General features: G+C 45.8%; 1 protein-coding gene across 2 annotated transcripts in view; it reads right to left on the reverse strand.

Annotated features, from left to right (window-relative positions):
• The window catches only part of ARHGAP24 (Rho GTPase activating protein 24), a 399589-nt gene extending 380890 nt beyond the window's left edge, over positions 1 to 18699 (reverse strand). The window contains exon 1 of one of the 2 annotated variants that reach the window (XM_083571255.1): positions 18564 to 18699. The gene's annotated coding sequence lies outside the window, so the exon portion shown is untranslated. Of the gene's footprint in view, positions 1 to 18169; positions 18232 to 18563 lie in introns of those variants that run through there. The other variant, XM_083571256.1, reaches the window with a different exon arrangement.
• Positions 18700 to 23854: the final 5155 nt, after the last annotated feature.

Here is a 23854-nt window from a genome sequence, read left to right on the forward strand (position 1 = left end):
TCCAAGCGGGAGATAACTAGAGCATGCACCACTTTGGTGAGACAGTCCATGGGCAGATAGGGTCGCAGCCTGCGTACCAGATGGAGCTAGTAAACAGGTGGCTTGTGGGGCAGGAAGAAGTATGGGATTCAGGAAACCTTAGGATGTCTGATTTCCCCCACTGTGTTACACCAAAGCTCACTGATGGGGAGTGGGCTTCTGCCCCACAGTGGCTATTTGGAGATACAGTCTCTTCTTCCTGGGGGGGGGGGGTGTGATCTGCCCATTTGGCATGCACAGAGGAAATCATTTTTTGTTGTTGTTTAGTCATTTAGTTGTGTCTGACTCTTTGTGACCCCATGGACCAGAGCACGCCAGGCACTCCTGTCTTCCACTGCCTCCCGCAGTTTGGTCTAACTCATGTTGGTAGCTTCGAGAACACTGTCCAACCATCTCGTCCTCTGTCGTCCCCTTCTCCTTGTGCCCTCAATCTTTCCCAACATCGGGGTCTTTTCCAGGGAGTCTTCTCTTCTCATGAGGTGGCCAAAGTATTGGAGCCTCAGCTTCAGGATCTGTCCTTCCAGTGAGCACTCAGGGCTGATTGAGGAAAGCATAGATCCATGCAGAAAACAAAAATAAATAGTTTTTATTCTCCTCTGCAAATCACTGAGACTGTGGTGCCCTGAAAAATAATTCATTGTGATGAAAAGCTGTCCATCAGCATGAAATATCGCCCCCCCACCTTTTCACCCCTCCCATCTCAAGTTCCTGCGATTTCTCCTAGTTTGTGACATTCAAACAACCTGTTTACAATATTAAGCCCCCGTTTGGAAGCACCCAAAATGATGGACAAATAGGTCATCCACTTAATTTCTCTGCGCCAGACAGTTGTTAAAAACCCAAGAGTAGGACCAGAAATTCAAGATGAGACACTGAAACTCACTAGCTTAGACCTACAAGTGTACAAAATCCTTAATGCCTGAGCTTGACCTTCAAAGGTTCTAAGTGCCTGCAACTTCACATCAACTTTGCAAAAGGTCTTTGAGTCCTAGGCCTCGTGGGGAGAGGACAACTCAATCGAAGGCTTGGCAGACGCATCCATTTTTATTTCAGCCGCATACCAGGCGTCTCTTCTCCACAGAGTGAAACTGTTACGAGACCAGCTGTCGCCAAGTTGTAACTACAAAGGAAATTGCAGCAGGTGTTCCATACGGGAGGACTAATGGATCATCGTGCCACCTGTGCTCATTCATTTGCTGACAGAGGCGGTTGGCTGATGGTTGGTGGCTAACAGATTGAGGTTGAATCCTGACAAGACAGAAGTACTGTTTTGGGGGGACAGAGGGCGGGCGGGAGCGGGGGACTCCCTGGTCCTGAATGGGGTAACTGTGCCCCTGAAAGACCAGGTGCGCAGCTTGGGAGTCATTTTGGACTCACAGCTGTCCATGGAGGTCAATTCTGTCTACCAGCTCCATCTGGTACACAGGCTGAGACCCTACCTGCCCACAGACTGTCTCACCAGGGTGGTGCATGCTCTGGTTATCTCCCGCTTGGACTACTGCAATGCTACCTTTGAAGGTGACTCGGAAACTACAACTAATCCACAATGTGGCAGCTAGACTGGTGACTGGGAGTGGCCTCTGAGACCATATACCACTGGTCCTGAAAGACCTACATTGGCTCCCAGTATGTTTCCAAGCACAATTCAAAGTGTTGGTGCTGAACTTTAAAGCCCTAAACGGCCTCGGCCCAGTATACCCAGGAGCGTCTCCACCCCCATCGTTCTGCCCAGACACTAAGGTCCTCCTCCGAGGGTCTTCTGCTAGTTTCCTCACTGTGAGGAGCAACGTTACAGGGAAACAGGCAGAGGGACTTCTCAGTACTAGAGTCCTCCCTGCGGATGTCAAGGAAATAAACAACTATTTGACTTTTAGAAGACATCTGAGGCAGCCCTGTTTAGGGAAGTTTTAAAGGATTGATGCTTTTATTATGTTTTTAGATATGTTGTAAGCTGCCCAGAGTGGCTAGGGAAACCCAGACAGATGGGTGGGGTATAAATAATAAAATTATTAGTATTATTATAGCTGATTGCCTTGTTCTGTTGTGAAGGGAGATCGTCAGAGTGGGAAGGGTGAGGGAGTTTCTAAGAAGTAAGATTATCAGGGGTGAGAGGGGAGAAGGGTGGCCTGACTTCTGAACAAATGGAGCCCAGCAAACATCTATTCTGACCTGAAAGGGGGTCAACAACCCTTTGGCTTGGGCTCAAGCTTGATCTTGAGCTACATAAACAGGATTGCTCAACCCCTGACAAACCGCAATTGGGATTGTTGTTTAGTTGTGTGCGACTCTTCGTGACCCCATGGACCAGAGCATGCCAGGCACTCCCGCCTTCCACTGCCTCCCACAGCTTGGTCAAGCTCATGTTGGTAGCTCTGAGAACACTGTCCAACCATCTTGTCCTCTGTCGTCCCCTTCTCCTTGTGCCCTCCATCTTCCCCAACATCAGGGTCTTTTCCAGGGAGTCTTCTCTTCTCATGAAGTGGCCAAGGTATTGGAGCCTCAGCTTCAGGATCTGTCCTTCCAGTGAGCACTCAGGGCTGATTTCCTTCAGAATGGAGATGTTTGATCTTCTTGCAGTCCATGGGACTCTCAAGAGTCTCCTCCAGCACCATAATTCAAAAGCATCAATTCTTCGGCGATCAGCCTTCTTTATGGTCCAGCTCTCACTTCCATACATCACTACTGGGCAATTGCGATTACCAGATGTTTTATAGCCCCTTCCTCCTGTACTTTTAACAGCAGCTTTCTCTGACAGCCATCAGCCCCTGATAATACATATTGCCATATTGTGCTAGCTCAGGTTTTCCCAAACTTAGGTTTCCAGCTGTTTTTGGACTACAACTCCCATCATCCCTAACTAGCAGGATCCAGTGGTCTGGGATGATAGGAATTGTAGTCAAAAACAAGCAGGAGACCCAAGTTTGGAAGCCCTTGTGCTAGCTGATGTCTTCAGATCAGTGGCGTAGCGTGGGGGGTGCAGGGGGGGCCGGCCGCACCGGGCGCAACATCTGGGGGTTAGGGTTAGGGGGCGCAAATCCACAGGTTAGGGGGCGCAAATCCACGGGTTAGGGGGTGCAAATTACTTGCCTTGCCCCGGGTGCTGACAACCCACGCTACGCCACTGCTTCAGATCGAGCCACTGCTAAAGATGCAGGAGAAGATCTGGTCATTTCCACCATCACCATGCCATCCAATTGGCCACCCTAGAAAGGGAAGATGGGATGTAGGGGGGCAGAGACCTCAAAAATGCATGCACAGCAGGGATAGGGAACCTTCATTGGTGTCTAGGGCCAGTGACACAAATGGGTGGAGCAACTAGTGCAGTTTTTGCCTTTGTGCAGTAGGCTAGTTTTTGCATAAACTCATGGTCCTTTCTCCATCCTTCATCCAGAGAAGCAAAAGGCATTGTGAGAGCTAAAGGAGACATTGCAGCCAGGCAAAAACACTCAAGAAGGTGCGGCCTGAGAAGAGTGGGTGGGGCTAAGGGAGAGTTCTGAGAGCCAAACAAAGAAGCCTAGAGGGCCATATTTACCCCTCCTCCTGGACCTGAGTTTATTTATTATCTGCACTCTGAGGTTCTATATTTGGCCAGTGTCCTGGATCCAGATTGGGTCAACCACAAATTGTCCTGTGTCAGAACAGGGTCAATTCAGAACCACCAGATTGGGTTCCCAAGTCACATTGGGAAAGCCATTCACAGCCCTAGTTAAAACTGCTGATCATTAAATTACCTTCCAAGTATTCTTCTTTAAATTAGTCCTTACTGGTGAAACTATTGCAAATTAATTTTATCTTTTTTTTTTAATACAATATAGGTGGAAATTCCTTTCTAGTCGAGTCTGGTAACTGACAATTAAATGCTCATTAAGATTTTAATCTCCAACTGCCGCTGCTGCTGAAGCCTTAAGAAGGGATAACATTGTCAGAACCTCACTTGAAAACAGAAGTAACCTTGAAGACAGGGAAAGACATATGGTCTTGTCAGTTTCATCCTGTTCAGCTGTAAACGCTGCTCTTTTAACACGCCACCGGTGTAACTATAAAGAACAACGCCAACTTGAAATCTGTTCCTCTAAGGGAAGGAGCTGTCAAAGGCTTCTTTTGCCATGTTGAGCAATGTAATAATCCTATTTCCCGTCATTTGAAAGCACTCCCTCTCCCTGTTTAATTGAGATTAAAATGGTAGGTAGATCAACTGCATGAGCAAATTGTGTAAATGACTGTGGGCGGTGCAAATCAGGGACTCAGCTACACAGATGAAAAATAAAACGTTTTAAGTGTGTTGTAAAGTGCATTATACAAATTTGACACTAGATGGTGATGGTGAGCTATGGCAAATTCAATACATTTTCCAAAAGTTGTTTTTTTAAAAAAAGCGTTTTCACAATTTTTTTTTATTTGTGTGTCTAGATTCCACACAGGAGTGGGGTAACTGTGGCCATACAGGTGTATCTGGACTTCAGCTCCCATCAGCCCCAGCCAGCAGGGTCAGTGGTCAGAGATGATGATAGTTATAGTCTGACATTGAGGAGGGGGTCACTGGCTTTTTTTTACGCCAAAGTTACTGTAACAATAATAATAATTTATTATTTATACCCGCCTTTCTGGCTGAGTTTCCCCAGCCACTCTGGGCGGCTCCCAATCAAATATTAAAAACAATACGGCATTAAGAACAGAAGTTGAGGTGATCTTTGCGAATGAATCGTACAATTAACCGATACTGTGGCCAAGATTTACTGTTCTACCCAAGAAGATTTCCAGAGAGAGTTTTTACAACGGTATAGTAAAAACTGAACATGCAATGACATAACCATTTCACAAGAAGCTCACTATCAGCCTAGATATTTGCTCACATCGCACTTTGACTGTTAAAGTGAACTAGAAAAATAAATAGCCATTCTGGCTTGTAATCATTGACCCACTATGTTCTACTTAACACGGCTGGAGCTAGCTGCTAGGAATCACAAGAAGAAGAAGAGTTTGGATTTGATATCCCACTTTATCACTCCCCTTCAGGAGTCTCAAAGCGGCTAACATTCTCCTTTCGCTTCCTCCCCCACAACAAACACTCTGTGAGGTAAGTGAGGCTGAGAGACTTCAGAACTGTGTGACTGGCCCAAGGTCACCCAGCAGCTGCATTTGGAGGAGCGGGGAAGCGAACCCGGTTCACCAGATTACAAGACTACCACTCTTAACCACTACACCACAGTGGAGAGAGTGCTGTTGTGTGTTGCAATAAAATAATTATTATAATTATAATTCAATTTTACCCTGCCCATCTGGCTGGGTTGCCCCAGCCTCTCTGGGCAGCTTCCAACACATATAAAAACCTAATAAAACATCAAAAATTGAAAACATCCTGATACAAGGTTGCCTTCAAGTATCTTCTAAAAGTTGTGTAGTTATTTATCTCTTTGACATCTGATGGGAGGATGTTTCACAGTGAGGGTGCCACCACTGAGGAGGCCCTCTGCCTGGTTCCCTGTCACATCACTTATTGCTGTGAAGCTCTATGCAGTTTGTATTTTCTGTATAGTATGTGTTTTTGCAGTTTCTAGCAAATAATCCGGACAGCTCTTGCACACAGTTCCTACTTGTGAGCTTCCCATATGCATCTGGTTGACCACTCTGAAAACAGGATGTTAGACCAGGTGCATCTCTGGTTCTGATCCAGAAGGACTCATTCTTGCGTTCTTTATAATTGGAACAATCCACCCTGAATTTGCCACATATGAAAAATGCAAGGATATCTAGGTCTGCAGATAGTTAAATGTTGTTTTGCGTTTGAAATGAAGCATAACTTCTCCTTTGAAAACCCAGGTGCTCTGGTTGAGGAAGGCAAGTCTCTTCAAGGCAAATCCAGATTAGTTTAATTCAAACAATCAGTAAACAGGATTTGCCTGCTCCTTTGTATTGCAAAGGCACGAAGTTTACCTCTGGCAAGTTAGGGCTTAAGAGCATTTCTTGGCTCTAGGTCTGATGCCCCCCACCTGCCCTTTCTTGCTTTATTTTGCACACACACATTGCAAGTTTCGTACTTCAAAACAATGGGATTCTGTGTTATGCAAAGGAAAACGAAGATTCTGTTTTTTCAGCTGCCTAGAAAAATAGGATGGAGAGAGAGATGGAGCACATTCAGGTGGGGCAGGGGCACAATCAAAGCAAACTTTTCAAACAGCAGGTAGCGCTCCCCACTTTGTGTGGGGGGAGGTGATTTTTGCCTATGGGTCCATCAGAGCACAGGACAAAGAATCCCTTGCCAGTTCTCCCTATGGTGTGGAATTTCTTTTCCAGATAAACCGGGTGGCCCTGTGGTCTAAACCACTGAGCCTCTTGGGCTTGCCGATCGGTAGGTTGACAGTTCGAATCCCCGCGACTGAGTGAGCTCCCATTGCTCTGTCCCAGCTCCTGCCAACCTAGCTGTTCGAAAGCACACCAGTGCAAGTAGATAAATAGGTACCACTGTGGTGGGAAGGTAAATAGTGTTTCTGTGTGCTCTGGTTTCCGTCGCAGTGTCCCATTGTGCCAGAAGTTGTTTAATGATGCTGGCCACATGACCCGGAAAGCTGTCTGTGGAAAACGCCGGCTCCCTCGGCCTGAAGCAAGATGAGTGCCACACCCCTTAGTTAACTTTGGCTGGACTTAACCGTCCAGGCATCCTTTACCTAACTAGTGGTTTTAGGGGGCAGCGGAACCCTTTTCATTTAGGCAAACATTTGGTGACCTACACAGATGTGATTTTATTTTATTCATTGTGATATTACTTTATTCATATTGAATTGACTGCTAATGACTTGTGTGCGCACATTACAATCTTGCTTTTTGCAACTTGACTTTATTTTAAAAGGCAAGAAAAAAGAATTTAAGAAAAACTGGTCGGTAATATTTCTTTTCTATTGGTAAAATATTATTGTTACTGTTATATTATCAATTTGTTATATTTTCCACAAAAGTGATTCATGGCGACTTACAATAAAAACAGACTGGATTTCTTCAAGAACTTTTACAGTTAGTTGCACATGCGGAAGCTGACACAGTCGAAAATCAATTTTTAGCCGTGCGATTTTATTGTTTGTTTTCTTTTTGTTGTGATTGTTTTGTCATTTTTATAAAGAACTGTGCGCTGCCATTTAATAAAGTTCTGCCGCCTCCTCACAAAATAGCTAAATCTAAACCTCACGAAAAAGCTAAATCTGAAAAAAATAAAATAATACAAATACTTGGTGGGGGGAGAATCATCAACTGTTATACATTTGAGATTTAAAATATAGGCTGAACCTTCCTTCCAGCTCTTACAAGTCTTGTCTTCCCTTTCAGAAATGAAGATTTTTCAAAACAGCCTGAAATGTGTAGCCTGTGAAATGTTATGACGGCTTTCTGAATTTTTAAACATATGCCTTGAGTGTTTATCTAAAATTGTACGCCAGTTGAAGCCGTCCCAGATACTTCACATGGTTAATCAGAGAGGCTCACCTACTTTTTTGCTGAACCAATAAATATGCATTGAACAGAAACAGTCTACAAAAGATTTGGTTGGGATCTGAGTGGGTTTGATTGATGAAACATTCCGTAGCATCCCCAATTTTCGGAGGCAAGCAATGGGGTAGGGGGGTATTATTAGAAATGCTGAGCTTGCAACATAGAGTTTTAGGTAGACATAGAAATCCTCAAACAGAACTTCAGACAAGTTTGCTCTGGATTGTGGTAGCATGTATTTAATCACTAAAACCAGTGACATGCCTAACAGAAATTTAAAATGGCTATAGCAAAGCATTTCATTCTGGCCGATCCTGGTCCGACTGCACTGGCTACCAATTAGTTTCCGGGCCCAATTCAAAGTGCTGGTTTTGACCTATAAAGCCTTAAATGGCTCAGGACCGCAATACCTCAAGGATCACCTCTTTCCATATGAACCTACCCAGACCCTGAGATCATCTTCTGAGGCCCTCCTTCGTGTGCCCCTTCCTCGAGAGTTGCGGAGGGTGGCAACACGAGAACGGGGACTTCTCTGCAGTGGCTCCCCATCTGTGGAATGCTCTCCCCAAGGTTCCTTTTTAACCAGGGCTTTGGTTGACCTGATCAACATCCCATACCCTTTTAAAATGTGGCTCTTTTGGGGGGGGGTATTATTGGAGCATTGCTTTTATTTTGATTTTATGTATCATGATTTTTTGGTGAACCACCCTGAAACCTCCGGGTATCGGGCGGTATATAAATCCAGGAAATAAATAAATAATAAAATTTCAGCTTCTGCCTTCCATCAATTGCTCTGATAAAAAATGATGCTTTTCCCAGGTGGCACTTATACCGCTTGGAGGCTGGAATGCTCAGAAGACCTGAAGCTGAGCAATGCTGGCATTACCCTCCAGGTTGAGGATAGTTGAGTATTAATGAGTATTAATGTGTCCAGTGTGTAGATACATTTTGTTGTTGTTTAGTCGTGTCTGACTCTTCATGACCCCATGGACCACAGCACTCCAGGCACTCCTGTCTTCCACTGCCTCCCGCAGTTTGGTCAGACTCATGTTAGTAGCTTCGAGAACACTGTCCAATCATCTCGTCCTCTGTCGTCCCCTTCTCCTTGTGCCCTCCATCTTTCCCAACATCAGGGTCTTTCCCAGGGAGTCTTCTCTTCTCATGAGGTGGCCAAAGTATTGGAGTCTCAGCTTCAGGATTTGTCCTTCCAGTGAGCACTCAGGGTTGATTTCCTTAAGAATGTACATACATATACAGTGGTACCTCAGGTTACAGATGCTGCAAGTTACAGACGCTTCAGGTTACAGACTCTGCTAAGCCAGGAATAGTACCTCGGGTTAAGAACTTTGCCCCAGGATGAGAACAGAAATCGTGCACCGGTGGGAGCAGGAGGCCCCATTAGCTAGTGGTACCTCAGGTTAAGAACAGTTTCAGGTTAAGAACGGACCTCCAGAACGAATTAAGTTCTTAACCTGAGGTACCACTATATGGTAGCAAAAAAGGACAACCAAGATGGCAAAGGAGTTGAAGCAACTCCTGCTCAGGTTACATCTGAGCAGGGACCACCCATCCTGTTTCACGGCCTGAGGCAAAAAGCAAAGGTGCTGCCCTGGGCATGCACTACATTCAGCCCCCCACTCCCAAGACTTGCTGGCAAGGACGTCGGCGAGGCCTCCAGAGGCCTCCATGTGATCTTGTGGGGCTCTCACAATATAATAATAATAATAATAAATAATAATATTTTTTTATTTATACCCCGAAACCATCCAGCCACAGCTTCCAAGCATCTGGTCAGTGTGTTCGGGGCCGAGTCGGTGTGGCCATCCATCAGCAGATAGAGCTGAGTGTCATCAGCATATTGGTGACAGCCCAGCCCAAAGCTCCGGATAATCTGGGCAAGGGGGCGCATAAAGATGTTAAAAAGCATCGGGGAGAGAATTGCACCCTGCGGCACTCCACACACCAAGGAGTGGCGCGACGACATTTCCCTCCCTTGTGCCACCCTCTGTCCCCGACCAGAGATAAAAGAGCACAACCAGTTACGGGCTATGCCCTGTATCCCCACGTCTGCGAGGCGGTGGTCCAGAAGATCATGATCGACCATGTCAAAGGCTGCTGACAAATCTAAAAGGATCAGCAGTCCTGACCCGCCTCGATCCAGTTGTCTACGGAGATCATCTGTTAGGGCAACCAGAGCCGTCTCCGTCCCAAAACCAGGACGGAAACCGGACTGAAATGGATCTAATGCCGATGTTTCCTCCAGAAACCTACCAAGCTGTTCAGCAACCGCTCTCTCAATTACCTTACCCAGGTATGGAAGATTTGAAACTGGGCGGTAATTGCATAGGTCTAAGGGATCTAATGAAGTTTTCTTTAAGAGTGGACACACCACTGCTTCCTTCAGTTCCCCTGGGAATGTCCCCGTGTCAAGGGACAAATTGATAATTTCAACCAGGGCGGTCCGTGCAACATCTGGACACTCCCTAATCAGCCAAGACGGGCCCGGATCAAGGAGGCAGGAATATCCAGAAGCTGCCAAGCTGCTTCTCATTGTTTCTGTAGCAGCAGTGGATGACACATCTGGAGGTGCCCCTTGGGTTCCGCCGCCTGAGGCGGCTGCCTCAGTCTGCCTCATAGGGAAGCCGGCCCTGCATCTGAGGCTTTTTAGCTTAAGGGGAAAGTGACTATTTGCAGGAGGGTGAAGAAATATGGTGGGAGAGACAAGCTTATGCATGGGGTAGAGAAAGGGGACAGAGGAAAGCTTGCTTTCCTCCCTCTCTCTCTCTCTCTCTCTCTCAGGGGTCATGCAATGAAGCCAATTGTTGGAAGATTTAGGACACGCAAAAGAAAGCCCCTAATAATAATAATTTATTATCTTATTCTAATTCTTGTATTTATATGCAACCCACTTTGGGCTCTGAGCTCTGTGTTTTCCTTATAACACTGGGGTTCTTCAGTGCAATTGTCAATCATCACTCTTCAACAGAAAGCGCCCTAGCTGCTGCAAAAACCACAAGGAGGAAATAGGAAATACTCTATTAGATTTACAAGCCTATAATCCACTTTCAAGTAAGATCATCCCTGCATATTGAATTAGGACAGAGCAGGAGGACGGCTGGAGTGATGTCGGTGATCTGGCCCTGCGAACTGAGAAGCCTGTTGTATTTTAAAGCAAGAGAGCAACAATGACAAAAAGTAATTTCTCTCCGATGCATCTTTCATCCATGACATCAATGTAGCGAAGAAATGGTTCGCTTTTTCTTTGCCATTTCTCGCTTGCCTTTTGTGGACACAGCGGTGGAAGAACTTCCACAGCACCCCACGCTTTGTGGCCTCTGTGTGTGTGTTCAAGTCTTTTCAAACCTTGAGGCTATCGAAACAGACAGTGCTGAGAATTCCCAATTCTACATCCAAGTGCATTTCCTTTCTTTGATGTGTGTGCTCAGTCATCAAACCAAGTTAGCTGAAATTATCCAATCCTCTCACCCCCAACAAAGAAGAAACCCTGGGTGGTATTCAACTAAGTTTGACTCAGAGTATACTCACTGAAATTAATGGGCATGGCTAAATTAGGCCCATTAATTTCAGTGGATCTATGCCAGGCATAGGCCAACTCGGCCCGCCAGATGTTTCGGGACTACAACTCCCATCATCCCTAGCTAACAGGACCAGTGGTCAGGGATGATGGGAATTGTAGTCCCAAAAGAGCTGGAGGGACGAGTTTGCCTATTCCTGGTCTAAGCTGAGCAAAACTTCACTGAATTCCATCCCCTATCTTTAGATTACAACCTAGAGGGTCCATCTTTTGCCTTGCAACGTGACACTGAACTGGGACATGAGAGACCCAAGGCATCTCCCAACCCCATTGCTGTGTCCATGGCCCATAGTTGGAATGCTGGAATTCCAGGCAAGCAGGGAAGAGGCGGGGGGAAAGCTAAGAGACCACAGCTGCTTTGTCTTCTGATCCAGCTGCATATTGAAGGGTAGACAACAAGAAATCTCCGAGTTGCAGCCTAGCAACCTTAGTCATCTAAACCAAATCTTTCTGGTGCATAACAAAATTAATTACCAGGACTTGGGGGTTTTTAAAAAAAATACTGCAAGCAAATGTTTATGCAGGCAAAAAGAGCCTCCTGTTCCCACCAAAAAACCCTTTGCCATCTGCGGCCTGTTTTAAGGTGGACACCGGAAGGGGCTCACACACAGAGAGAGCTATGTCAATATTGGCACTGTTGCCAATGTCCTTCTCCTATACCTTGCAACATTTCTCAAATGAAAACGGGGGTGCTCTATTCTATAATAATAATAATAATAATAATAATAATAATAATAATAATAATTATTAATACCCTGCCCATCTGACTAGGTCGCCCCAGCCACTCTAGGCAGCTTCCAACATAAATGAAAACCATATCCATTAAAATACTTCCCCAGGGGTTGGCAAGGCTTACCGGGCATGGGCCGGATCACTCCCATGGAGATCCTCTGTGGGCCGGGCCGGCGCAGCGCGATGCCGGAAATTGCATCTGCAGATGCCCAGATGCCGAAAATTGCGCCTGCGCAGACTTGATTTCCGGCATCTGCACATGCGCAGAAGCAATGTCTGGAGCCGCGGAAGAGAGCTAAATCAGTGCAACGTGGCGCGGGGACTCGCCGAGCGGGCGGCTCGGTTCGGGGGTGGCTCGTGGGGCGGTTAAACAGCCTCCGTGGGCTGCTTCCCGCCCATGGGCCTTAGGTTGCCTACCCCTGTACTTCCCTATACAAGGCTGCCTTCAGATGTCTTCTAAGGGTTGTATAGTTACATATCTCCTTGGCTCGGGGGTCGCATAACTCCATACTCTCCAACATTTTCCCGATGAAAATAGGGACGTCCTAAGCAAAACTAGGACATTCCAGAATCAAATCAGAAACCAGGAAGGCTTCTGTAAATCCAGGACCGTCCCTGGAAAATAGAGTTTGATCTCCCCCCCCCACACACACACCCCAAATCCCACTGACATGAATCCCATGAACCTAACTGGAGGTGAGGATCACAAAATAAACTCTGCAATGGGGTGATAGCACTCTTCTGCCATGATAGCGTGATGACTGTGGCCCCAGGCAGCGCTGATAGCATTTGAGAAAGCACATTCTCCAAATTATCCCTTATTTTTTTTAAAAAAAAAAATTGCAGTCAACAGTGCAGTTGAGCCTGCCAGCATAATCTATGCTCTCTGCAGAATTAGATTTACTGTGATAAACGTCTATTGATAACCTCGTATGGGAAATCTGTTGCTGAGAAAATTCTTTAAAAAGAAAAGTTTTCAATAATCTGAAAGTTGTTTTGCCCGTATGTGTAAACGTCAACATTACAGATATTTACAATAGTAGCCGAAACATGTAAAATGGGCTGCCATATGCAGAAGGACTGAAAGAGTGGTATATCTGGCTAGGGCCAGATGTGAACTGGCCTCAAGAAGGAAGTCTCTGAGCCCCAGCCACCCATTGCACATCCATGGGCGTCAACCATCTGCCAAACAGAAATCAGCTGAATGGATGCAATATCATCAAGTTAATGACATATTTAATGTCGATAAGAGGAAGGTTGGTTTTGAAAACAAAAAATCAAGATTTCAAATTGATCTGTTGGAAAGCAGAAGTAAACTTTTATCTAAGATGTACAATTTGTTGTTAGAATGGTTTACCAAAGATGAGGAAGTGAAAGAAGTGGTGATAAAACGGGCACTAGATTTTGGGCATAACATTGAGTTTGATTCATGGATAAAATTGTGGAATGAAAATTTGAAATTTACAGCGTGCATGGCATTAAAAGAAAATGTAATGAAGATGATGCATAGATGGTATTTGACACCAGTAAAGTTAGCTAAAATGTGTAGAACGAGAGATAATGGACCAATAGTACCAAATAGTATGGGAAACAGCCTTCCTATAAAAATTAACCAATCAACTGAAATTGACGCAGGGACAAAGAGAAGAAGTCATTTCACCCTTGTATGGCTCCCCTTTATCACACACACACAGCCCAACAAGACGACAAAAATCCACCAACAGCATACAAATCAATATGGCTAGTCTGATTCAAAACACCCACCCAACCCACTCACACATGAAAACAAAGACCACCACAGCCAACCACAAATGAACAATCACACCCTAGGCCAACCCCAACTGCTCTCACCACCAAAGAAACACAAGTGAACAGCAGAGAACCTGCACAAGCAACGCTGACACCAAACCCTACCTATAGTAAGTAAAATAGAAACATCGCCACCCCATCTTTCCCCCCTCCACCTCTTTCCCCCTTTTCCTCCTAATGTCTCAACAAATGAAACTGATTTGTAAAAATGTTACATGGAAGAGAGATAAAATACGAGAGAGAGACATTGCACACACTTTTGAAAATCAAGAAAATCTTTAATTTAAAAAAAGGGTGTCTGGTGGGGGGGGCGGAAGAACGAGAGATAAAACATGCTGGAAATGTAAAGAATCAGACGGTGACTTCTACCATATGTGGTGGACTTGTGATAAAGTAAAAATATTCTGGGAATTGATCTATAATGAACTAAAAAAGATGTTTAGATACACTTTCCCCCAAAAACCGGAAGCATTTTTGCTAGGTTTCATGGGAGAGGAATCTGCGAAGATAGATCAAAGACTATTTATGTACGCCACAGTTGAAGCGAGAACTTTATTGGCCCAAAAGTGGAAATTACAGGAGGTACCTACCATTGCAGAGTGGCAGGCGAAGATGATGGACTTTGCAGAACTGGCCAGATTGACTTGCAGAATTCGAGACTAGGACGATCAGAAATTCCAAAGGGACTGGAGTGAATTTATTGTATATTTGAATAATAATTGCAAAAATCTGGAGACACTAGCAGGATTGAAATAAATCCTTCAATGTGGACAATAGTCTAAAGATCTAAACTGCACGATTGGATTTGAAAGTGGAAAACCTACTGAAGGGAAGGAGGGAATTCGTATGCTCGGCAGAGCAGAAAGTCTTTGTGTTTGGTGTTGCAATGTTGAAAATGCTGTTTAAGGAGGAAAATAATAAAAATATATTTAAAAAAAGAAAGAAATCAGCTGAATGGTGCACCAGTTGTGATCCTGCTGGACTGCAGCAGCGTCCTGCTTTCTTGCACACTGGTCCTCGATATCTCTCCCCTCTATTTTCTCCCACAGGTTGCCCTGTCTTCCCCCTTTTCCTTCCCATTCGCCTGGTATGACAGGAAGAGGCGGGGCATAGCTTGTGGGTAGTGTTGGCATGGCAAAAGAGGAGGGTGTGCTGCATGGTGCAGTCTGTCATTTTTTACAAACTATTTGTCACTTTCCACTTTCTCAAACAGCATCCTCACCCTGCAACATCGCGTAATCCACTTTTGAAACTGTAGAGGGGGTGTGATTTTGGTAGCAGGTCGTGAAACATTACGGTGGGCTGCTGTTCAAAGGAACACAGGCAAAAAAATCCCACAGGACATCTGAAAAAGGCAGTCTTTGGTGATGTTCACTTCACTTCCCTTAGCCTTTTCCCTCCAATGCAAATTCCCTCAGGAAACCGAAGTTTCTACCAAACCCTTAAAAGCAGGTTTCTGCTTTCCATGCAACAGGACCCAACTTTTGGACACCAGATCTCCCTCGTGAGCTGTTTATGGTTCCACAATGAATGGGGACTTTTATGAGGTGGATATTTTATACTGAACACCACTTAAAAAAAAAAAAAAAAATGGCTGTACTGAGGAGGAAACTAAATACTTAGCCTAGCGACATTCTGTCCTGAACTGTTAAGTGAAGCATTTTGCCTTTAATCTTTTCCAGATGACCCAACTGTCAACAGTCAAGAGTGTGCCTTCAGGTGGGGTGAAAGCTGGCCTTAGAACAGCCTTCTCTAGCATGGTGCATGTTTGGATTCAAGCTCCCATCGGCCCCAGGCAGCATGGGCAAGGGTCTGGAATGATGGGAGCTATATCTAGAGGGCATAACTTTCTGGAAGGTTGCCTTCAGATTTCGAGTTCAAGGGTGCAATTCAGCAGCCATGGCAAGCTGTTGCTTTTACAAACAGGGCTACAAAATGTACCTGTTTGGGACAGCTTTAGAGGAAAGTCATAAGCATCTGCTTTGCATGCAGAATGTCCCAGTTTCAACCTGAAACTGGGAGATAAACCTGCCAGAAAACCTGGAATGCCACCGCTGGTCAGAGTAGATAGATAGATGATAGACTGATAGATGATAGATAGATAGATAGATAGATAGATAGATAGATAGATAGATAATTATTATGGTCAAAGACCAGCTCACATAACACAATAAAAACAGCATTCATAAAGATAAAATATACAATCAGAGCAGATTGCAGCAATAGCTCATGAGTTAAAATTGAGATATATACATACACCCATACAACTGAGCTTTGGGCTACCATAAAAATTGACCCTGAGGCACCCCAAAGGGCGACTTCAGCATTTCCCTAGTAAGCTATTTTATTCTAGAGGATGATCTGTGCCTACAAATCTGGGCGCAGAATCTGGCTGCCAGCCAGGTCATCTTGTGATCTTTGCCTAAGAGGAAAGAATTAAGTTTAGACTTAGGTCAGAGTAAAAACTGAGCTATAAATGGACCAATGGTACGTATAATGCAGCTGCCTCTGTTCCTATGTAGCTATCCTTGGGTAGTGTGCGCCCTTTGTGCGTACAGTGAGGCTATGAACTCAGAACAAAGTACACTGGTACCTCGGGTTAAGTACTTAATTCGTTCCAGAGGTCCGTACTTAACCTGAAACTGTTCTTAAGCTGAAGCACCACTTTAGCTAATGGGGCCTCCTGCTGCTGCCGCACCACCAGAGCACGATTTCTGTTCTCATCCTGAAGCAAAGTTCTTAACCTGAAGCACTATTTCTGGGTTAGCGGAGTCTGTAACCTGAAGTGTATGTAACCTGAAGCATATGTAACCTGAGGTACCACTGTATGAAAAGGAAAAGAGAATTGCTGTTGCTTACAAGCCCATGTTTGTCTGGATACCCTGCAAAAGTTGTTCTGCCCCAGCTCTCTAGAAGCATTGAGTCTATTCAAAACATTCAGAAACCACAAACCATAGAATTTTAGAGTTAGGAAATTTTAGAGTTAGACTCAGGAAACCAAGCTTTAAAGCTCTGTGTCCAAGTGAGATAGGGGTTTTCTGGTTGTTGTTTTTTGCCCTGGAGCTTTTGCCCTGCAAAAGCCCGCTCCTTAGTGCTCAATCAGAGCAAACATTAGTTTGGGTTTTCATCAAGAGAAGCATTTTTGTGGGGGAAATTCTGGACCCCCCCCAAAAAAAAGTAAGCAAAGGAAATTTAAGTGTGGATAAGCCCAAAGACAAAACACACGGGATAAAAGATGCCTTATGTGTCTTTTAAATCCAGGAACCACAAGCTGGCTTTAACACCACCTAGTGGGAGCCCTGGGTCAGTCCCCAGGGATGACAGTCCTTTTTTGCTCAGGCTGTATGGGGTCACAATAAATATAGCCATATGCTTTCTCACTAGAACAAAGCTTATTTTTGTGGCGGATAGAAAGATAGAGAGTTGCCAGGTCTACCATGTTTAACTTTCATGACTGGTGCTCAAGAACGTCACAGCTCTCAAGAACTCTACTCTGGATGCAGCTCTGAGACCAAAGTCCCTAATATTTCATATTTTGATGAGGCAAGTCCACAGAGGAAACTAGAAGCAGCTCCCCTCATTTCCAGAGCAGTCCATGGACATAATAGGTTACCCTCTTTTTCTTTTTTTTACCTTGACCTTGTCATTCAAAGGCCCTCCGTAAATATGCCCTCAACAAAATGAGTCTGTTGACCCCAAGCCCTCTTCCACCGCTTCTCAAATAGATTTCATATTACAGCCCCCACAGCTTGTAATTCAGTCCAGTTCCTTTCAGCCAGCAGCCTCTTTCAAGGAGAGATTTTTTTTGCCTCACTTAATATGGAAGCTTTATTACTTCTTTTATTTTTACAGGCTCCCTCTTCTACCCTCATATTCCTGGGAGTGGCCATCCCGATCTGTCCTGCCCTGACAGTTTTCTCTGCCTGCCTTCCGTGAACAACAAAAAATATGAGCTGATTGAAAACAGCATGCAATAATGCATGATGTAAGAAGAAATTGCTTTGCAAAAATATGTCTTTTAGACAAAATCTCATGCAAAGATGTGTTGATTAGGAAGAGGGGAAATCATGTGGTGGGAAGGAGGAAGCAAGTGTAGACCTGGAGACCCAGGAGTAAGGAGGGCTTCTTGTTTGCTGCACTTAAACGAAGCTGCTTCTGTTTGAGTTTGCTTGAACTGCCTGGCATTCATTTCTAAGAAAGGCAGCCTTGTGGGACAACAGCACAAGGAAGCTTCTGCATGTCTTTATTTTGCCCTTGAATAAACTTTACGCCTTTGTTGTGGGGCTGTTTTGACAGCTGATTAGCAGGGGCAACATTATTGTACACCCTATTGCAGGGGTCAGCAACCTTTTTCAGGAGGGGGCAGGTCCGCTGTCCCTCAGACCTGTGGGGGGCCAGACCCACCACCTCCCAAAAGCACCCCCCTGTGGCGTTTGCCTGTTCTTTTGGAAATGTCTGTACAGGGGGAGAGAAAGGGTTAATAGGTAGACCAATAGAAAAGCCAGAGGCGGAGCCTACCTGTTTATAAAAGGGCTTAGCCCGAGGTTAGTTAGTTTTGGTTGGTTGGTTGGTTGGGAAAGGCAGTTGGGAAAGCAGTTGACCGTCACTTGGAAATAGAGAGACAGTTAGTGGAGTTGGTTCTTGTGTGAGGGGAGGTAGAAGAGTTAGAGACAGGATAAAACAAGACTAAGAAGGTAAAGAGTAACAAGGCTTTGAATGCAGTTGAAGTTTATTTGTGTTTGCAATAAACTACACTCTTCTTTGTTAACTTAAGAACCTGACTGAGACTAAGTGATTTACCGGGGAGGACCTGGTTGGTGGCAACGTATTAGCGGTGTTTGGGTCAATAGTCCATCAGACGACCAGGGGCTCCGTACGATCGCCATACCCCCCTCCTGAAAGGCCTCCTCACCTATGCCACTCACGCAGCAGCTGCCAATGCTGCCTCGTCTTCGGCAGCATCGGCGTCTTCTGTCTTGGGGGGCACAGAACCCATGCCGCTGGCCTGGGCAGCAGAGGCAGCCTCCACGCCACTGCCACTTCCTTCCCGCTTGGCCCCTTCCTCCCACTTGGCCACCTTAGCGGGAAGGAAGGGGTGGCACCCAGATGCCGCTGGCCTGGGCAGCCTCCGCGCCGCTGCTGCTTCCTCCCGCTCAGCCACCTCAGCGGGAAGGAAGGGACCCAAAGGCGTCCACAGCTTCTGATTGGCTGCAGGAGCTTCCTGTAGCCAATCAGAAGCCGTGCCAGCATCACTGCCCACTCAGAGGCATCCACGGCTTTGGACTGGCTGCAGGAGCTTTCTGCAGCCAGTCAGAAGCCATGCCGCATCACGAAAGTCGGTCTCCGTGCAGCGAGGCCTCTGTGCCACACCTGTTTAGCACGGGGACTGACCGAGCGGGCGGCAGGGTCTGCAAGGTTCACGGGCCGAATTAACAAGCCCGGTGGGCCGTATCTGGCCCGCGGGCCTTAGTTTGACGACCTCTGCCCTATTGCAATTCTTAAGATAAGTTTCTCCTTTGGACTTCTGACAAATGTTTTCCCATGGTCAAAGAATTTCCTTGAGCAATACAGTGCCTTTCACATCCTTGTGGCCTGCTCTGCCAGTTTCGTATCTACATCCGAAGGCTGGCAACAACCCCACCTTATTGGAGTCCCTTGCAGACAACCACAGTGCCTGGAGACAGACAGTCAGGTTGTGCATCCTCAACAGTGGCCAGGGAAGCAATGACTGCTGGGAGGAGCGCAGAGAGAGAAAATGTCATGACGTATCTGCATCAGCAAAACCAAATGCCTTCATCTGCCCCAGCTGCAACAAAACATGTCTCTGACATATCAGTCTCTACAACAGAGCTTTCCAAACTTTTCATGCTGGTGGCACACCTTTCAGACATGCATCGTTTCGCGGCACAGTGATTCAGTTTTACTAGCAAACCAGAGGTTAAACTAACCCCTTTACAGCCCCGGGAAGAGAGCTTGTGCAACACACCTACACACTGCAGCTGACACACTAATGTGTCGCGACACACTGTTTGGAAAGCTCTGTTCTACAGCCACAAAAGGTGCTGTGACTCTCCAACAGTTTGACTTTACCCCTGAAGGCACACTCTTCCGTTGTCTCCCGAGACAGACAGATGCCAACAACAAACCACCATATTTTTAAACTACTCCATCAGAATGATTTGCATTGCTGCTTCACACTGGACAGAATTAGGCAGCCATAACCCTTTTAAGGGGGTGGGGATTAAAAGAGCAAGTTGTGTAATTCCTAATCGTTTCACCACACCTGGGAGATCTGTTACAGCTAAATGGTGGGCAATGTCCCTATATAGCCTGTGTTTCTGACATGTCAACATCCAATTCTAGAGCCTTGAAAATGCTATGGCAATAAGAGCAGGAGAAGGGAACATTGAAGAAGTGAATTCCCTCTTAGGCAAGCTGTGAGCAGTGATTCCAGTGTGGTTTTAACACTCAATCCCTCTCCCCAGGGAATGCCATACTGTCACTCTGTAAGGGGAATAGGAATCAGGAACAAGGATTCTTTGGCAGAAGCCATGATTGTTTAAAGTGCTATGTTGTTGTTGTTGTTGTTGTTGTTGTTGTTGTTGTTTAGTTGTTTAGTCATGTCTGACTCTTTGTGACCCCATGGACCAGAGCATGCCAGGCACTCCTGTCTTCCACTGCCTCCCGCAGTTTAGTCAAACTCATGCTGGCAGCTTCGAGAACACTATCCAACCATCTCATCCTCTGTCGTCCCCTTCTCCTTGTGCCCTCAATCTTTCCCAACATCAGGGTCTTTTCCAGGGAGTCTTCTCTTCTCACAAGGTGGCCAAAGTATTGGAGCCTCAGCTTCACGATCTGTCCTTCCAGTGAGCACTCAGGGCTGATTTCCTTCAGAATGGATAGGTTTGATCTTCTTGCAGTCCATGGGACTCTCAAGAGTCTCCTCCAGCACCATAATTCAAAAGCATCAATTCTTCGGCGATCAGCCTTCTTTATGGTCCAGCTCTCACTTCCATACATCACTACTGGGAAAACCATAGTTTTAACTATACAGACCTTTGTTGGGAAGGTGATGTCTCTGTATGATACTGCTCTAAATAGGAACGTTGTTTTACCTGGAGCTCTCTGTTGATCCAGACAGCAGAACTGGAACCAAAGGGTGGAAATGGCCAGGAAGCCGATTCGGGCAAACGTTAGCAGAAACTTCCTAATGATGAAAGCTGCTTAACAATGGAACAGACTACCTTGGTCCTTCGCTGGAGGTGTTTATGCATCTGTTGAGTTGCGGCAGTTGCATCCCGTGTGGCAGATCCTGCAGGGAGTTGGACTTGACCTCCAGAGCCCCTTCCAATCTTGCGTTTCTACGACATTCCAAGGCAAGATTTGAGCACAAGGAGATCAAAGTGTTCTGGGATGAATGATTTGTTTATCCCCCTGCCTTTGTTTTGCACTCCTTGGGAGTTCTTCTGGCAACATTTGCAACGAGCAACTTTGTCTAAACCTGGGTGATCTGACAGCCTCTGAAACGACAATGTGTGGTTTCATGAATATTCAAGAGATGTCACCGGTTTCATCTAGTGACGCAGAACACCTGCCATCTGATTTCTTTAAAATGACAATAAATTGCTCTTAAAAGAAATGAAGTTTCTTGATCCAGGATTGAATTAGCCTATATTTATTCTAAGGTGGCTAAACAAACTGCATTCGCATTATCAGTGACCTTGAATAATTTGGGGCAGCCATTACGGTTGTCGTACAATACAGTCAGATGAATGGCTCCACTTAACTACCACGGGATCCTTTTAGGGCACACAGCTTTATTGCAGAGGGACCTGTATTAATAGTCTCATTTTATGCCTGTATTTCTTAAATAGTTTCTGAAGTTTGAGCATCCTCAAAATCCAACAAGGAGGAGCCTTACATTTGAGACTCTGGAATCCCCTCTCCACAGAGATGTGTTTAAGCATAATACTGTTGACATTTCCATTCCACCTTAAAGAACAGGCATGAGATTGTTGTGTGTCACATGTCTGTTTACATTCCAGCACAGTATGCTGGGAACTTCTGTTTGTGTATAGCTTTTGCTTTTGCTGTTCTCTCCGAGACGACATGAGAGAGAGGCGACATGTTTCTTTGTCCTGATTTATGTTTAATAAATCTGTAGCCGTAGTATTGACTTCACAAGCCTCACACCTATTCTGTGTGCGCAGTACACTCTGCTAATAGCGTGCCCTGGCTTCTCAAGTCCAGGTCGCTGATTTACGTCAGAGCATGGGCCGATGGAAGGAGACGGCACAGCTGGGGCTTATCAGCTGGCCTCCCAGCCCTCTGCATGTCAACAAATACTTGTTGCATAGCTTAAGATGTACCTATTTACCTTGGCTTTTGACACCTGGCTCAGTTCTAAACCCAATTCAAGGTGCTCACATTGGTGTTGAAAGCATTAAATGACTTAGGCCCCAGATATTTTAAAGACTGCTTCCTTCCCTACAGACTCTCTTGGGTGTTAAGATCAGCAGAGGAGTCCCTCTTGCTAGTTCCACAGTCACAGTCACCAGAAATTGGGGGTGGCTGGGGAGACGACATTCTCTGTGGCAGCCCCTAAGTTGTGGAATTCCTTCTCCACAGAGGTGCATCTGTCATCTTCATTATACAGTTTATTTTAAAGAATTGTAGAGTTGGAAGGGATCACAAGGGTTATAAAGTCCGACACCCCACCCCACCCCCGCCAGCAATGCAGGAATCTTTGGCCCAACGTGAGGCTTCAATCATGACCCTGAAATTAAGGGTCTCACACTCCACCAAAGATGCACCTCTTTGCCCTAGCTTTCGATGCTTCTCTTGATTGTAGTCTGCTTTAAAGTTGTATTTTTAAATACTGTGACCCATGCAGGGAACTTAGGATGAAGAGTAGGTAATCATAGATCACAGGGTGGTTTACAACATAAAAATACGAAATGAGAACAGAAAATACATTAAAAAACAGAAACAAACCAATAACCCCCCTCCCACAAACACATTTTAAAGGCCATAGAATGTTTAATCAAAGATCCAGAAAATCTATTATTATTTCATACTGCAGGCTGTACTTATGTAAGAGGAAGCAAATACCGTATTTTTCGCCCTATAGGACGCACTTTTTCCCCTCTAAAAATGAAGGGGAAATGTGTGTGCATCCTATGGGGTGAATGCAGGCTTTTGCTGAAGCCTGGAGAGCGAGGGGGGTCGGTGCGCACCAACCCCTCTCGCTCTCCAGGCTTCAGGAAACTATCCGCAGCTGTGGGAAACTTCGCGCAGGTCTCCCACGGCTAGTGGAGAGCTGCCTGCACCCCGAAGCCTGGGGCGCGCTGAGCTCAGCACGCCCCAGGCTTCGGGCTTCGTGCAACTCTCTGCTAGCCGTGGGAGAGCTTGCCTGCACACAGAAGCTTGGGGCATGCTGAGCTCAGCACACCCCAGGCTTCGGGCTTTGCGCAGCTCTCCCACGGCTAGCGGAGAGCTTGCCTGCACCCAGAAGCTTGGGGCGCGCTGAGCTCAGCACACCCCAGGCTTCGGGTTTCGAGCAGCTCTCCGCTAGGCGTGGTGGAGCTGCACGAAGTCGCGCAGCTCTCCCACGGCTTGCAGATAGCAGCCTGTTCTGGGGGCTGGGGTCAGGGGAAGCTCGGGCTTCCCCCGCCCCAGCCCCACACCTGGGGGGGGAATTAAAAAAAAATTCTTTATTTCCTCCCAAAAAAATACGGTAATCTCTAAAAAGACAGTTCTCAGGACCTCACTAAAATTTCCAGGTTTAGGCTATTTAAATAGGTATAAACTGAACTAAATTTGTTGAGTTGTGGCGTATTTATAGCAAAGATGCACAAGAGTCTTGTCCTTTCAATCAGATGGTTTTACGCACCAAAGCACAGAAGCAAAAGCTAGATCACCAAAACTGTACACAACAGAGCACTTGTTAATATTTATTTTTCTGGGGAGTTCAGTTGAGCTCAGTGGAGAACAGGCACCCCCCTCTACGAGTACAGAAATAGTCTGGAAAAGTTTCAGCGTTCAGTCAGCTGTTTCAGATAACAAGTGCTACCAGGATAGGAAAAGAACAGAGGAAGTTTTACAAGGCTCTCATTCAGCCCGTGTTTCAGGGGGGAGATGAGGCAAACGGATGTTCTGTATCGTTTATAGCCTGGGGCTGAAGAGGAATATGATTCTGCAGAG

Source organism: Podarcis filfolensis, assembly GCF_964270895.1.
Source record: "Podarcis filfolensis genome assembly, chromosome: 9".
Taxonomy (NCBI): domain Eukaryota; kingdom Metazoa; phylum Chordata; class Lepidosauria; order Squamata; family Lacertidae; genus Podarcis; species Podarcis filfolensis.